The sequence below is a fragment of the Lolium rigidum genome, chromosome 4 (assembly GCF_022539505.1).
Source record: "Lolium rigidum isolate FL_2022 chromosome 4, APGP_CSIRO_Lrig_0.1, whole genome shotgun sequence".
In the NCBI taxonomy this organism is placed as follows: domain Eukaryota; kingdom Viridiplantae; phylum Streptophyta; class Magnoliopsida; order Poales; family Poaceae; genus Lolium; species Lolium rigidum.
This window is the reverse complement of record NC_061511.1, coordinates 280189463-280205492: the sequence shown is the minus strand read 5'-3', so window position 1 is coordinate 280205492 and position 16030 is coordinate 280189463. Positions and strand designations below refer to the sequence as shown.

Genomic DNA, 16030 nt, shown 5'->3' with positions numbered 1-16030 from the left:
GATTTGGTTGCCAAGTTGGCCGGCCGGTCCAAATTTTTGGTGCACGTTGAGTGGGAAATTTAGCAGCTAAGGAAATTGGAACTAAATCGGCTTGGCGGAGCTATTAGCTGTTACTAGCAAAAGTACCCGTACGATGCATCGGGAAAAAAATTCGAACACTTCAGTGAATCATTCAAAATGGCTCTTTATCCTCTATGTCATCTTCAACAAATGTCACATTTTCTCCTAATTCTAAACTGCCATATGCTAGATCATGAAGTGATCGACCAGGTGTTGAAAAAAAAGCAGGATGACATGGAGAATTAAGCTGAAGGAGCATGACCAATCCAGAAAAAAAAAAGAGAACCTGCACCACAAAAGAAGCAGATCTATTCAAAGTCATATAATTGCAACTCACAGCCAAAAATATTCCATTTGTCCCGGTCGTCCTAATCGTTTCGTTGCCGCCTTGTTGGTCTCTTTTGCGTTGCTATGAGACTTAGTTATCCGTCCGACCCAAAAACATGAACATATAATAATACAGATATATAATGTAGATTGCATGAACGAGTTTTCTCCTAACGTCCAACATAAGCTAGTCATGGAGATTCACCAAGTGGCAGCACGAGGACAATAATCACATTATGATTAGCTTAAGATGTATGAAGCAGGATGCCATTTGCAAGTGCTAAGTGTAAACAAGTGACATAATATCACTTACATAAAAGTGTGTCTAAATCAACCCTAATTTCGTTATATAATCTAGCACACAAAACAACATTAAATTAATAAGAATTTTGTAATATCACCAGTGCACAAATGTTGTAGCTTGAACCGACATCAAATTGAGTAACCATTATTAATTACCCCATGGTTACCTAAATAAATTGCAATGAAGTAGGCAAAATTCAGTTAATATCAAACTTCAATCACCATCTGTATAAGGCTCTGTACAAGAAAAATGCCGTCGCCTGCATCCGCTGGTGACATGTATCCTATTTTGACAACAAATTTTCCATGTTTTATTGTTGATAAAATTGATGTATGTCCCTTGATTGGAGAATCCACAAACAATTACTGAAATTCTCATGACTTAGGTGTCCAAAAATTATTTCCAGATGGACTATATTTATGAAGTGATCTGTCCAATACTCAAATACTTTCCTAGAACATAAATATATTCAGAAAAGAAAGTTGAACCACGATACGCATCATTGAGATATTCCGTCGAACTCTTTATAATCTGCATCTTTTTAACTATGGTAGATGGCTTCTCAAAAGCATAACATGATGCACATCCAGACTTATCTCATACGGGATGATCCACAGAAACCACCAATCAAACTCTCTCAAACTTACATCATGAACTTGATCAGCCTGTAGGTGCGGCCAACAAAAATACCTCGCACCCTGAGAGTTTCCTTATTTTGTCTTCACGCTGAAGGATCCAAAATTGCATTGCACATTAAGCAATATATCTAACTGAATTTACTGAAACCCTCTCGACCTAGCAAGAAACGGCGTCAGGAAGTCCATCATCATACTGAAGTCAGATTCAGAGTAAAACCTGTAACACTAACCTGCTCGTGTTTGACCTGCAAGGCCATCACACTGATTAGCAGAACTTTGGGAAATCCAAATAATACGTCGAGACCACTACTGGGCGGAATCTGCTCTTTCCCTATTCATGTTAGACATGCCCGGCCCTTACTAGAACTTCAAGAAATACAATCAATTTTCAATACATTGAGACCCAGTGCACGTAAATGGAGGATCGATGGATCTTGGCTGGATGGATGCTACCGGACCACCGCGAACCTAGATCCTGCGAAGCTCCACCATTGATTACACACCGTGAAGCCAATGCCTACTACCGTGTCCTGCGTTGCTTCCGACCGCCGCCGATGCCAGCTGTTGCCCCTTGCAGGAGACCACCAGCCGCGCCACTGGATGACCTGCGGCGGAGCGGCTCAGATAGGGGTGAAGCGTGAATGCCTGGGGTCGGGGCCGTGATGGGCGGTTACGGCAGGGGCTGGCGCCGGCGTCTTCACCGGTATCACGAGCACCCTCCGGCTGGGATCCGAGCTCTCCAAGGCCGGATCTTTCGGGCCTATCGGCTGGGGGCATTGAGGCGCCTCTCTCTCCCCCCGTCGGGGGATACCATGATCTCCCATCTCCTGTGACCCTTCTTCACGAATTAGGCGATGAGTAGAGGAAAAGAAAAGGACTTCGTTTATCCCTGCCGGCGGCGCTGCTCGATTTGAGGTTGATGCGCACGGAAAACAGTCGGGAAGGGGAGGCAAAAAAAGTTTCGGCGATCTCCACAAAGAGCTAAGAGCTCGATTTCCAGATTCGATGGAGATTTCTGTGGTTGAAAGGAACTATATATGAACGGATTTTCGTGAAGAGGGGGTAAGCAATCTGGATTGATTTGGTAGGAATAGGAATAGAGATCCATACGAACTCTGGTTTCCCTATGCGGAACGGCGGATTCCGCGGAGAATCGCCGGAGGGGTGAGCGTCGTGACGGATGAAAAAATCGAACCGGTTTTTGTCTCACGAGTGGCATTGGTTGTAATATGTAGTTTGGTGGGAGGGTAAAATGGTCCGAAAATTTGTTGGACGAAAATTTTGGCAGAAACCTTAGCTCCTTTATTATTAGGTATATAGGTATAGATTCTTGTTTCAGCACATTGCTTAGTCGTAGCCGAAGGTATCTCAAAAGGTTATACTGGGGCTGTACCGGATATTTGAAACTTCCGATTCAAAGTTAAATCAGATGGCTAATCTAGGTAGCGATCGATCGGTGGAGCACTGGAGCTGCACGGACCGGCCAAGCATGAGTAAATCGCAAGAGACGATCGCCAAAGTTCAGACGTACTACATCGTCCATCCGTCCGGTGGTACCACGCCGGGGTACGTACCGGACCCCTCCCCGCCCTGTCCCTGGCTGACCGAATTAACTCGGGGACATAGGGCTCCTGTCATGTGGAAACTCGAGGGGATTTATTGCCGAGGTAAGGAGTTTGGCAGCGCTGCCTGCACTGCACGCCGCCTGGGATAGAGTATACTCAGGCGCGCGTCAGGGCCGTGGGGCACTTGGAATTAGCCAGGGTGCCATGCATCATCATCGCTGCCGGATCAAGGAGCAGGTTCACTTGGGGCTGGATCTTGCCCATTTATGAAGGATCCAATGATTGGGGGTTACTGAGATGTTTGCTAGTAGTAATAAGAAAAAATGATGCACCTAGGGGGCTTGTGTTATCTCGTCAATGAAAAAAAAAACGATGGATATATATGGTTGATGTGTCGAATACGTGTACGCATTACCATGGTCTTGTAATTAGCGAAGGATTGAGGGTTTTTGAGTCGAACTAGTGCAGCTCGAGCCTTGTACATAAAAGAACCACATAGACAAATCTCGATGCAACAATGTGATCATAAAGTTTTTGATAGATCAATTGTGTCCCCGACAATAACAAGTGGTATTAGAGCGAGGCCACAAATGGGATCATGGACAAAAGACGGTGAGGTGATGTTCTCAAGGGAAAAAAAACAGGCTTTTGTCTCAGAGGAGGCTGGATCCTAGCGAAGCGAGATCCAAATTTGGCATCGACAACTCCTCGAGAGGTCTCATCGCGGGACCTCCCCGCGTCACCACACCCGCGTTGGAGGTCGGTCGAAACAGAGGAGAATCGTGAGATTGGAGATGACGACATAAACGCATGATGTAGATGGTGTATAAATTAAGATGCTTGGCAAAACGCCGTGCATGGCTTTGCGCTCTTCAACATGTGATGGTGTGAGGTCGATTCAAGGCGGTGAATATTGAAGAGTCGGCAGGCGCGAGGGTGGGCCTGTTGAAAATGAAGCTATAATAGAGGCATGTTGAAAATGAAGCTGGATTTTGATGTAAATTTTCCCTCTGCCGATGGAGGAGCTACGGCGTAAGTCAGGCCCATTTCAATGGGATAAGCGAGATAATGTTTCTCAACCTAGAGCTCAATGGTCTGGGAAACGCGAATTGGACACTTTTCTGGTATGACTAGTGGTTTACTATGGTGGGGTTGAGGAGGTGTGGGTTCGCAACCCAAGAGAGTCGGCCGAGATGGTAGATTAATGGTTCAAGTCCAAAGTATATGGAGTTTCGTTCATGGTTGCTTCAAGATGGCAAATGGAGAATTCGTTAAATATTTAGTTGTTGAGATATGTGTGAAATATTTGTATGAGTTGCGCTACATTGGAATAATAATTACAGGAGGGTTAGGTGTTTGAACATGTTCGGAGGTTACACTATTTTAAAATTTGGTGGTCTATGGAAGCACAAACCCATCATTAAATATATGGTGTTTCTGAAGAGTGGCGTTTTGGCTCGCGAGCTCCTTTGACCCACCATGATAAATAGGAAAAACAAATCTGAAGTTTTTCTCAACAAACATGTTCGAGAGTTCTCTGTGCGTGCAAAGTTTCATGAAGAAATAACATTTGTGGTGATCTGAGCAAATAAAGCAAAATCGATGTTCTAAAAATGACTACTTTTAAGCCCCTTAGAGAATTGCCTTTTTTGCACATAGCACTCAGAATGGCATTTCGTCATGAATTTTTTTGCACTTAAATAGAACAATCGAACATATTAATTAAAAATTATTATTATTATTTCATATTTATTTTGAATTTACTGTTCATACATGTGCATATAAGCTTCGGAGCTGAGTTGAATTTCCAGGTGTTTCTCGACCTTTTTTTTTACTTCTGAAACTACATTAATATATATTATATATTGTGAATGTTTTCTGAGAACAGATATAATGTGAATATTCTTGTGGTTAAAATAAACAGTTTCAAAGATAGAGCCCACACACCTAGTCCCACGCGACTCATCTTTAGTGGCAAAACAACTATTTTTGCGACGACACTATGTTTTAGACTTCATTTATGAAATTAAAACTTTTTAAAATCTGACGACGATGTGCACATCTAGCTACTAGGTACACTGAGTACTGACTAGAGAGTTTGTAATGGTGTGTGGTGACACATTCGGCCATGTTTGCATAAACTCGCATATGTCAAATTAACTCGTTGAGTACGCAGAGAGAAGATAACATTGCCGACATTATGAGAGTGCCCGGCAACATGAGTTGTGACCATCACGGTATTGAATGTGAGAGGGGGCTGCGCAGGGGTGGGAAAAAGACACATATACATATAGGGCCCTCAATCATGTTATAATCTAGCTACTTGCATTAAATGGTATGATTTACATGTTATAGTAGGCTAGTTGTATTTTTACTTTTTGGTTGCTAGTGGTGTTTTTTTATTGGAAGATATGGAGTGCTAGTGAAGATTGCTGGTAGGGTTTTTGATGCTTTGGCATGAGAACAAGAAAAAGAAGTTATTGAGACTTGAGAGACTGCACATGGTTAATGATTTAGTACCCGTGGGCCTGCGTTGTGTTGTAGTGGGATGTTACTTAGGAGTTTCTATTATGTACAAGCACATACATATGACCCTAGCTTTAATATAGTCACGTTCCTATGAGTCAATATGAATAATACACATTCTATAATCACTAGCCGACCACTCTAGCTTTGTATTTGTTGAAGTAAACAACAATGAACGTATTGCATCTTTATCTTTATATAAGGTATATGAACTGACTATCTGTCTTCATATAACTACGATTCAAATGGAAAGGGACTTACGGGGCACGTAAACTCCTATGTTAATTAATACAATATATCAGTATTTATAGCGACCGTATATTGTATAAGTGGCATTTCCCCAACATTAAGAAAAAGAAATCTCACCAGAATATAAATCTTGTTAAAAAGTAACCACTACTTGTTTATGTCCATGATTCTGGGTGAAAGGGCGCTAGCCGGGAAATAGGAGAGAGCGTCCGCGGGGGGCGATTCAAATTTTGAATCCTCCTCGCCGGAGCGCCCGGCGGTGAGGCCGGCGGCGAGCCCGGCAAGAAGGATGGTCGCGACAAGGTGGCGGGCGACCGCGGCGGCGGCGACGAAGGCACCGGTGGGGGATGCCCCTAGCAGTGCTGTCGCGTCGCCGGAGCCGCCCCTGGGGAAGGGGCCGGGGTCGGGGTCTGGCGATTCCGTTGGCGTCTCGCGGGCGTCCGCGGTGGAGGCTACTGAGGCACAGGCGGGGGAAGTCCGCCGTGGTGCAGAAGTGCGGCCGGTGCCGCCCCTAGGGAAGGGGCCGCGCCAGGAAGGGCTGTGGGACGAAGGCGACCTTGACGCCGGCAACGTTGAGACGGAGGATAGCGACGATTGGGAAACGGCGTCGGCTTCTTCGAACGGAAAGGGCGAGGTGGTTTGCTCGGCGCGGCGGCCATCCTCGTCGGTAACCCTGGGAGGTTTTATCGCTAGGGCGGAGGAGCTGGGGGGCTCCCTTCGCCATCGTCGGCGAGCGGCTTTTGCCCCCGGGGAAAAAGGTGCGGGCTTCAGTCGCGCCGTGCCTCGTTTCTCTAGCCTGGGCGACGCGGGCTGGCAGGCTACTAGCTCTACAAGGCAGACACGCGCTTGGAGTGCTCCGTCGGGGTGGGAGTGCTCGTCTTTCTCGACGCCGGTGGTTCAGCCGGCGGCGTCGCAGGTCGCGCGGGAGGCGGCCGCTGGGGAAGACGACAGTAACCCTAGGGAGCCCCCGGGGAGGGGCGGCCTGGGCCTGGGGTGGGCCGCGTCGCCTGCTCTTGGGCCCCTGGTGAGTCTTCCGTCGGGTCTGGAGGGCCCGCCGCTTTGTCCAGATCCGGCTAGTGAGGGGACTCTAATCTCTCCCGGGCCTGGCCCATGTAAGCGCTGGAGGTTTAGGTGGCTTTGGATGCCAGCCGGGTGCTCATCCCCATCCTTAGGGTTCCCAGCTCGTCATAGTGAGGTGAGACAGCGGCTGTGCGATCCCTCGGCGCCGCCGCACAGGCTCCTCCGCCCAGTCCAAACCCCGCCACCGCTCGACCGCTCCTTTGCGGAGGTTCTCTTAGCCGGTGGGGATGTTGGGCGGAAGCGCCGCTTTGATGCGGGAGGGCGCAGGGACGGGGGCTACGGCGGTCGGTGGCAGGAGGGTGGCGACCACCGGGAGGGTGCGGGCGCCTCCAACTGGCCGTCGAGGGGAAAGGGCTTCCGCCTCCAGACGATGGGCCATGCCATTACAGGTGGTAGGTTCTACAACATTGATGTCGAGCCGCTCAAGGGAGGTAAGCGGGCGGGGGAAGTGTTTGCTGCTGTCATCAAGTTCATGTCTGCACCGCTCTCGGAGGAACAACTCACTGCTGAGCTAAAGCACCTGGTAGATGGCATGTGGGATTGGCAGGTGCGGAGGCTGTCGGAGTCAGAGTTCTCCGTCATCTTTCCCACACGTCAGACTCTTCGCTTGAGCACGGGGAGTGGCAAGCTATTCTTACCGCTCAGCAAGAAAGATACGGAGATCAGGGAGGCTTTCAACGCTCCAAAGCCGTACCTTGTTCTCCCGTCGACTTGGGTTCGTCTTACCGGCGTCCCTGAGGACCTGATGGAACGGGAGAGACTTATGGTGGCCTTTGGGATGGTGGGCAGGGCAATTGATGTTGATGATCTATCGATCTTGAAGAGAGAGACTGAGCCGATTCGGATACGGTTCCAATGCCGGTACCCTGAGCGCATCACAGGCTCGGTTCAAGTCTTTGTCAATGGCGAAGGCTTCACTGTTGGGGTGCAGGCGGAACGTGGCCCGAGGGGTGGGATTGGGGGAGGGGCAGGGGACCTGCCACCGCCACCGGCCCGCGATGACATGGACGAGAAGGACTCGGACTATGTGTCCTCAGATGGTGAGTGGAAAAAGCATGGAAGGAAGAAGAAGGACAAAGACCCGAGGTCTGAGCCGGGGCTCGGGGCCGGGGCGGTGGATGAGGCCGATGCGTCCGGGGCCAAGACGGTTGGGGCCGGGACGCTGGGCTCGTGGAGTGCCCCGGTCCGTGGTCCGTCGCATCGTGGGTCCGCGGCTTGCGGCTTCAGCCAATACGGCTCCAATCTCGGAGTGGACATGGGGCCCCTCCCGATGATGCTTGACAAGGCCGAACAGGGCAAGATGAAGGAGTTGGAGCTGCTCGCACTCAAAGCAGGGGAGATGGTGCCGGAGCTGGGGGCGGGAGGGCCGTCGGGGTCTGCGGACTCTATCTCGCAGGTCACGGACCCTCTACCCTCATGGGTGGCTGACAGCCAGGTTGTGGACTTGCCGCCGGCGTTGCTCGCCAAATCTGGCGTGCAGGAGGGGCAGTCGAGCGAGCTTGTGCTTATGGAGGACGAGTCTATCTCGGTGGACAGCGTCGTGGAGCAGCCAAGGGAGGACCTGCAGAAGGCGCTGAAGGAGACAACTCCGGTGGCTCAGGGCCGCCGCACAAAGACCATCGAGTACGCCAGGAGGAAGAAGAAGGCAGCGTCTGTGATGCCAACCCGCAAGAGTGCAAGGTTCACCGGTGTGCAGGCGAGCTCACCGATTCTGGAGAGGGCCATGAGGCGGGCGGAGGAGAAGGACATGGACGGCCTCCCCACCAGGAACGACGAGCAAGAGCTGGAGGGCACGGGTCAGTCGGAGGGACAGGGACCTGCCGGACGTGCCGCTGGACGAGGGTAGGAGCTTGCTCGCGAGGAAGAGGACTTGATGGGGCTGGACGTGGCGCTGGTTCGGATGACTTTGCTATCGGTCTTGCGTTGTATCTGTGTTGTAGGTACCAGTCTTGGGGTAGTAGGTTTCAGTCTTGCAGTTGGCTGAGTGTTATGTGGCGTATGTGTGTCAGGTCTCAGACTCGGATGTATGGTTGTCTGCCGTTGTGGCTTTATTAATTTAAAGCTGGGCTTAGGCCTTATGTTTAAAAAATGTCCATGATTCTTCTTTGTCAAAATTTAACCGCATAGGAAGCATGCTATGATTAAAAATAATGAATATTCTAAGAACACTAACTAATAACAATAATGTTACTCAGATATTTGGTCGTTATAAAACCCCTGTGAACACCTTCTCGCAGTTTTCCACTTGGACTCGACCCCTTGGTGCGTGGGAACATATTTGGAAGGCTTCCAATGGCTTCCAATTATCATATTGTTGTCCATAAATGATATCTTTAATTGATTTGTTCTCGAACCTCTGTCCTGGATTCTGGTGAAACAAGAAAAATAGATGCACGCCAGCATGGGGAAATGGTAATATTGTACTACTACTTTGTAGAAACATTAGAAAAAATGCACTCATCAATCATATACATAGGAAGAAAAATGCGACAAATTTCCAATTGTTAGTTACACAAATGAAAGAAATTGAGTAAATGAAGCAAAATAGACATTCTTGGTTATGTCATTACCGCGATAATGGGTGTCAAAACATATACATGACAATGCCTTTCGAAGACTCTAGCCATTCAACTTCGGAACTAGATTCCTGACAGCTCAATCATCAAAAACGATAGTCATCGTCATCCATGTGACATTTTGGTAACAATATACTCTCAAATAAAACAATATCTTGCGCAGAGCATAAAAACATCACAATATCGATGGCATGGAAAAAGGTGTAAGCACCGCATCTCTAGTTCACCAAGATGTGGAGACAACAAATATCTGCCAACTCCCTGATGCGATGGGAAAAAATAAAGTGAGACAACTTCTGTTCTCAGGTGTGATAATCTACCATTTGGATGGTTTGTCCCATACCTCTTCGTTCTTGGTTACAGAACACTCGAGTGAGAGAGATTGAAGAGGTGGTGATACATGGGGGTGGGGTGTTGTGCGGGTCATGGGTATATATAAGCTCGTCTGCTAGGCTTATGTCTACCGGGCCGAATGGTCTAATTGGCATACCACTGGACTTTGGAAACCATGTCTAGTGCACCTCACACGTTTTCTTGGGCAAAATCGTGTGTGATTGCCACCACAACACACATGGTTGCTTCGTCCGAATAGTGGGCAATGCATCACAAACAACTGGGAATCACGTGTGTCTATCACCACCAATGGTTCAAAAGGTGTACACATTTTAATTTCTTAAACATGCATGGTTGCGTATACCAAATGCGGTTTCTTCAATCCAAGTGAGATTAGGGGTGCTTAAAAGCTGGGCCTATAAAATCGAGGATAATATTTTTGTAGAAAGACGCTAAATGTATGATAATATTGAATATGTTTCACAAAAAATTACCATTTGTGTGCATCATCCATCAACATGATGATTTGGGAAAATATTAAAGCCGGCAAGCTAAACATTTCCTCCTATGTTTTTTTAACAAAGGTAATATATTAATATCACGAAGATACCAATTACACCCAGTCTTTATAATAATGAAATGTCCTAAAGACATTACGGTTGCACACAACCCTGCTACAAAAAAGAAGAAGAAAAACAAAAGATCTCGATAAGGTGATCAAAACCTTGTAACGCGACCACTGCCACGATAACACCAGGAGTCCGCGCTCTAAAAACAATGCATTCAACAAAGCCATTGTCAGGCACAACCAATTAAGGCTAGACCTTGAATTTTCACCATGGAGAAAGTATGCCCTCTCAAAACAATGCCTTTAACAAGGCCATTTCCAGGCATAACCAATTTAGGCCAGAACTTGGATTTTCACCTTGAAAGATAAAACTATGTACTCCCCTGTTGCTGCTGCAAGTCAAGAAACACCATGCAAACTGCTCTTCGCCATGAAGAGTCAGTTCATCATTACTAGACCTTAGACCTAAGCCGTCATACCATTTTCCGCAACTGTCTTCTCCATGGAAATTAAAAACCGAGATGTTCCTTGATGGCAACATATAGCAAAGCTTCGCGTCACTTCCTAGTGAAACCGTGGGTACGCACCACCGAACCTCATCCGATCCAGCATCTTTAGGCATCAGACGCCCAATGGAGATCGTCGGCGGAGCCTTCCAGAACTCGTCGCCGGCCAGATCAATGAGGGTCGGCCTCAAGCAAAACACTGTTTTGAAACGTGAAGAATCCAAGGTCCGCCTCCTTTATTAGGAAAATTGGCAGGCCCCCACGTCGCCGTCCACCAGCTTCCAACATCATATCGGAGATCTCAGCAGGAACCGCCACCACCACCCACACCACACGGAGACGAGGTGCTGAGCCCTACCGAGTACCCTGAACCAGGCGCATGCTGACCTTCCGGACACATCTATCGCCAAGGTCGACGAAGGAGTCTCGGGATGCCACCCGGCGTGCATCTTTGTCGGACGAGCCTGGATGGCCGTCGCGAAGCTCTGGCTGAAGATCCCACCATTCGAGGAGAAGGAGATCCCCGCCGCCAGTGGTGCCCAGAGATGAGAGCCCACCACCGCTGTCAGCGGGGAGGGGCTTTGCCCGTCGGCTTCATCCGGCGGCGGCGGGAAGATGCGGGGGAGGAGGGGTGGGGGGCGGTGGCTAGGGTTCGCCCGAGCCACCCCTGGGAGAGCCGCGAGTGTTTTTCCGTCTAGTTATAAGCTAGGCTCCAACAATAATGAAGAAAGATACTTGTATCATTTCTTCTGAACCTTCCAACCCCGTACGTATCTTCCTCTCCTCTGCAACATATACCACACGCAGTTCACACCATCCTTTGGTCGTCACTTTCATACTCTATTCTCTCTCCAAAACAAGCAGCCAAGTAGCTATAGCTAGAGAGAGTGGGAAATAAAAAGGCAAGTCGGAACAACGCAGGAGCTAGCCAGATAAATAGGAGGAGGAAGCCGCTTGCGCCAGGAGAAGGCCGGGGGAAGGAAAAGTAGGAGAGAGGTGATTCAGGTCAGCGCGCGGCAGCGGCACGAAGTGAGCAGAAAACTTCGTCCCACGGAAAGGGTGCGTACTCTACTCCACTATCTGGTGTTCACCGTACGTCGGCCTCCGATCCAATTGCTTCTTCCTTCTTTAATTTGCTTCTCGATCTCTTTTAGTACTACGTTCTTTCGTGTCTTCTGCCTCTCTTGGTTCTTTGATTACCTCGCGGGTGCCTCTTTCTTTGTCCCTGGCTTTTCACTAATTCCATGTCTTTGTGATCTTTTGATCCCAGCAAGCACATACATGTGCTTGCAATGTCTAGTGTCTCTTATTGTTGTTTTGATCAAACAGTAGTAACATAAACAAATCGAAGAACAATGAAGTTTTACTGATTGGTCTTGACCCTTTTTTATATATAGGAAATGTACACATACGTTTTTTTCTAATTTTGTAGAGGCACGGAAGAATAATCTGCACTTTCTTAGAATGGTTTCATGTCATCTGGGCAGTGTGTGCAGATATGGAAAGAATAAATTTATGATTCTTTCCCGTTCCCCATTTCCTTTTGGTGCTTCAATTTCCCATTTCCCATACCAAACTTTCCAGAAGAGAAACCGTCACCTGACCGCCTGTCTGCCCTTTCTTGCTTTGGTTTGGATCTCTCCTTCGCCAGGAAGCTAGGGTACCAATCGATGGCCTCCTCGTCGGCGTCTTCGCTGCCAGGCTCCGTCATCACCGTGGCCTCGTCGGCGGCGGCGCTCGGCGCCGCCAGCTCTGGGGCGGCCGTCACGGGCTCTCCGTGCGCGGCCTGCAAGTTCCTCCGTCGCAAGTGCCAGCCTGACTGCGTGTTCGCGCCCTACTTCCCGCCGGACAACCCTCAGAAGTTCGTTCACGTGCACCGCGTCTTCGGCGCCAGCAACGTCACCAAGCTCCTCAACGAGCTGAACCCGTACCAGCGGGAGGACGCCGTGAACTCGCTCGCATACGAGGCTGACATGCGCCTCCGCGATCCCGTCTACGGCTGCGTCGGCGTCATCTCCGTCCTCCAGCACCAGCTCCGCCAGCTCCAGCAGGACCTCACTCGCGCCCGCTACGAACTCTCAAAGTACCAGGTATGTTATAGCACGCATCTATATATACATGAGTACATGACCTAGCTAGATCGAAATGTGAACGACTCACTGTATTTGCAGTTATGTATGCTTCGAATTGGGAGTTTTTATTGCGTCCCTGTCTGTGTCCAGGCAGCTGCGGCGGCGGCAGTTTCGGCGTGCAACGGGGCACCGGCGATGGCGGATTTCATAGGAAACGCGGTGCCCAACTGCACGCAGAACTTCATCAACATCAGCCACTCCACGGCGATCGGCGCGGGCGTTGGTGGCTTCGGGCACGACCAGTTCGCCGCCGTGCAGATGCTGGCGAGATACGAGGGGAGGGCGCCATCGCCAGGCTCAGCGTCAACGGCGGGTACGACTTCGGGTACTCGTCGGCCATGGGAGCCGTCGGGCCGGTGTCCGGCCTCGGGCCGCTAGGCGGCGGGCCGTTCTTGAAACCTGGCACGGCCGGCGGGGACGAGCGGCACGCCGCCGGGCAGTAGCGGCGCATTCGATTCATCCATATCTTTCGCGGGTTAGGCTTCTCTTACCGCATATATGCATAATTGTTACTAGTTTGCAGTATTAATTCTTTGGCTCGCGATTGATGTTTATATATTCACTGTTCAAGATCTGCTATCTTGCTTGGATCATTAATATCATACGGTATAGTATACAGTAGGATTTGCTTAGGAATAAACAACACAAGCACTGCATGATGAGATGCATGCATGCAAGTCAAGTGGTTTAATTTGCCAATTCGGAACTACGCAATACTGTTTGTGATGCAAAATTATATATGCTCGCACTATCAAAAATATTTGGTTTGGTACCTTAGAGTCCACCATGCACAACTGAGTAAGTGACACATACTTAGGCTTGTACTTTCAACCCTCGGCTTAAACTAAATGTATCGGCTTTCTGATTGCTTACTAGCTACTGTTGAACAATCACTGTGAAGCTGCTGGCTAGTGGCTACATATGTCTACATTCACTCCAGCAGTGAGCAATGTTTTTTATGCAATATGTGTGAGGATGCTGGATGGCTTGTACATGCAAAAGACATGTAGGAAAATATTTATCGATATTTAATGTTGTTTAAGTTTAAGCACCACCAAAACTAGATCTCTCTCTTATGGCCATGGTAATTAAAATTTATATACATGTCTCTGACAACAGATATCTTAACTTGCACATTACAATAATACTGGACGCAAAGAGTGTGTTCCCGTACTCTACATGCCTTAGGAGTTTGAACGCGTACACAAGTTGATATTTCATGTCGTACATGCATGCATGACTCCCCTTGAAATCAAAGAAAAGACTCATCATCAAAAACATGAGTACTAGTAAAAGGATCTGGCATGCATGTTTGTCAGCATTGTGTACATGTGGTCACCTACAGCTAGCCGGGTCTGGTCGGCCTCTATATTGTGCTACCGTGTAGAAATCAATTTTAAACCGGTCATATTCTCTCTGACAAGGATGAGTAAATTAATTCCGCTGATATGAAAATGGCAGGATGGAGACATTGAAAATAAAATCAAGGTTGTAGTGCTGATATGAAACTGTGTCGTGTTTTACAAATATTTCGCCCACATTTGAATATACTCCGAAGATAAAAAAATAGTACTGTACTTTATTCTGTACCCTTGCAACAGTTTGTGAAATAGTGGAATTTTACCTGGTTTATTTAGAGGTCACTCATAAGTTTTTTGATATATCCTGAACTGTTTTTTTTATTTCACCCGCTAATTCAATTGTCAACATCCCAGCAGATAATATCATTTGAGGAGGGTACCACCAAGAACTGAAGACTAAACTGGTGAAACATCCTGAAGATCATTCATGCATGTCGATCTACTACTCTATCTTACTACGTGCAGAACAAAAGGAGTTCTTGAGTTAAATTAGCACCTTGTTTGATTTGTTTGGTGTCCTACTTTTCTCTTTTGTTCCATCCATAAAGTCGAACCATATATGTATCCTGATTCCTCAGCAGCTGGGATTTGTTTGTGTGTGTGTGTGTGTCAGTGTGTGTTGTTTGCTCCATAATATGTAATGCTTCTTTGTTGTCACAGATGGTGTCCATTACTTAATTTTATTGAGGAGTATTGTATATTACAAAGTTAGTGGATCATGAAAATGTTAACTGTCTGCTTGGCTTTACCTTGACACACTGACACGTATATATATGTGCATGCAATTTTTTTGTTAGGGTGGTTATACTATCATGTACTACTCTAATTTATATATAGGCAAGTATACATGGAAGCCTTTGACTTTGACTTCTGATGACCTAGCTAGGCACTATAGAAGATGATGACTTCTGTAGAAACATGAATATGGAGAGACTGCAACTACACTTTGCTTCCTGCAGAGGCGTACATGCATGGATACTGATAGACTACTGCAGTAGCTAGCTAGGTAGCACCGGGACCTCTCTGCTTGGCTGCGTCCTAGGGCAAACGAGGCAATGAGTAGCTAGCATGCATCAGCGTCAGATAAGATCGGAACCACCAGGGAGAGTCATATCCTGATCAGATGCTGGCAAACACAGTCATAGTAATGGGCTAGCTAACATAGTTTCCCACAAAGTACTACGGGCTTCTCTGAATCCAAAGAGTTCCATGGGATTGTTGGAGCGAGAGTGTGAATTATTGTAATTTTTCTCTATATTTGTGAATTCCGTTTAATTGCTACGTTTGGAGGAAAAGTTCATCCACTCAAATATCTTGTTATGTATACTCTTCCTTTGTTTTTCATGTGTCCTTCACATTTTTCAATGCTAGTTCTCTCAGTTTCCTAATCCAACGGGATCCATGCGCTTATTTTTATTGCTAGGTCACCTCGGAGTGATCTGTTCCAACTCTATCTGATTCAAAGGTAAAAAGCATTATAATGTTGAGTACACTTAGAGCATCTCCAACATACGTATGATGTAAATTAGGAAACCAAAAAACTGTAACAGGGCTCCACTTTTAGGTACAAGCAAAATTTCAGATGGTTTAAAATATGGCACTCAAATTTGTCTCTCATATTCATAATTGCGAATATATGTGACACAAAAAGTATCAAACTCATCTCCAAATGATTGTAAACAAAAATAAAATACAAATAGTACTTAATTGTTACATCACACAAATAGTGTATCAATTATTACACAAAAAGTTCATCAAGTAGCACACAAATCAACACAAATACACTCAAAGATCATGACATGCTA

The 16030-nt window shown here is 47.3% G+C and overlaps 1 pseudogene; it reads left to right on the top strand.

Annotated features, from left to right (window-relative positions):
• The first annotated feature begins 11602 nt into the window (after positions 1–11602).
• LOC124705396 lies at positions 11603–14904 on the top strand (annotated as a pseudogene).
• Positions 14905–16030: the final 1126 nt, after the last annotated feature.